The sequence below is a fragment of the Arachis duranensis genome, chromosome 1, assembly GCF_000817695.3.
Source record: "Arachis duranensis cultivar V14167 chromosome 1, aradu.V14167.gnm2.J7QH, whole genome shotgun sequence".
Classification (NCBI taxonomy): domain Eukaryota; kingdom Viridiplantae; phylum Streptophyta; class Magnoliopsida; order Fabales; family Fabaceae; genus Arachis; species Arachis duranensis.
In genome coordinates, this window is record NC_029772.3 from 84654320 (window position 1) to 84656136 (window position 1817).

Here is a 1817-nt window from a genome sequence, read left to right on the forward strand (position 1 = left end):
CACATCTCTTAGATTCCCCAACAGAATCTTCGTGGTATAAGCTAGATAGATGGCGGCATTCATGGGGATCCAGAAAGTCTAACCTTGTCTGTGGTATTCCGAGTAGGATCCCGGGAATCCGGAAAGTCTAACCTTGTCTGTGGTATTCCGAGTAGGATTCCGGTATTGAATGACTATGACGAGCTTCAAACTCCTGAAGGCTGGGCATGATGACAAACACAAAAAAATAAATAGATTCTATTCCAACCTGATTGAGAACCGACAGATGATTAGCCGTGCTGTGACAGAGCATTTGGACCATTTTCACTAAGAGGATGGGATGTAGCCATCAACAAGGGTGATGCCTCCAGACGATTAGCCGTGCAGTGACAGCGCATAGGACCATTTTTCCGAGAGGATTAAAAGTAGCCATTGATGATGGTGATGACCTACATACAGCTTGCCATGGAAAGGAGTAAGAAGAATTGGATGAAAGCAATAAGTGATGAGCGGATAATCTATACGCTTTTTGGCATTGTTTTTAGGTAGTTTTTAGTAAGTTCAAGCTACTTTTAGGGATGTTTTCATTAGTTTTTATGTTAAATTCATATTTTTGGACTTTACTATGAGTTTGTGTGTTTTTCTGTGATTTCAGGTAATTTCTGGCTGAAATTGAGGGATTTGAGAAAAACTCTGAAAAAGGCTGACAAAAGAACTGCTGATGCGGTTGGAATCTGACCTCCCTGCACTCGAAATGGATTTTTTGGAGCTACAGAACTCCAAATGATGCGCTCCAAACGACGTTGGAAAGTAGACATCCAGAGCTTTCCAGCAATAGATAATAGTCCATACTTTATTCGGGAATTGACGACGTAACTTGGCATTGAACGCCAAGTACATGCTGTTGTCTGGAGTTAAACGCCAGAAAAACGTCATGATCCGGAGTTGAATGCCCAAAACATGTTATAACTTGGAGTTCAACTCCAAGAAAAGCCTCAGCTCGTGGATAGATCAAGCTCAGCTCAAACATACACCAAGTGGGCCCCGGAAGTGAATTTATGCATCAAATACTTACTCATGTAAACCCTAGTAGCTAGTCTAGTATAAATAGGATAAGTTACTATTGTATTAGACATCTTTGGTCTCAGTTTTGTTTTATTCTTCATCTTAGGAGGCTATTGATCACGTTTAGGGGGATGGCCATTCGGCCATGCCTGAACCTTTCACTTATCTATTTCCAACGGTGGAGTTTCTACATGATGACAAGTCATCATATACCCATTTTTCAAGCTAATTTCACTTGTTTTGTTAGTCTTTATGCACTTTCTTGCTTCCTAAGTAAGTGATTTGGAGTGAAAATGTATAACTTCTTTAAATCAAGCAACCACCATGAAATTAATGTTAACTCATGAGGTTTAAGCTAATTTTAATTGAATTTTAATTGATTTATAAGCCTTATGAATTTAGTGATACTTGGAGTGGTTGTTTTGGTTTATTTTAGGTGAAGAAAAGAATAAAAGAGAAAAGCGTGGCCTAAGAAAGCGTGACCCAAGGAGAAGGAAGCGTGGTCAAAGGAAGGAAAAGTGTGCCGCATGCAATGGGGGAGGCAAGCATTGCCCTCCACAAGGGCACACTGCCCTCTAGGAGGGCAACATAAGGGAACAAGGCAAAGAAGGCAACTCTGCCCTGCCCACTACAAGGGCAGAGCACAAATTTGTGCCTTGGAATCAAGAAGAAGAAAATGTTGCCCTGCCCTCCACAAGGGCAGTATCGGGCTCACAAAGGGAAAAAATCAAAGGAAAATGTCTCCAAATGCTTGCCACAAGAGTTGAACACGG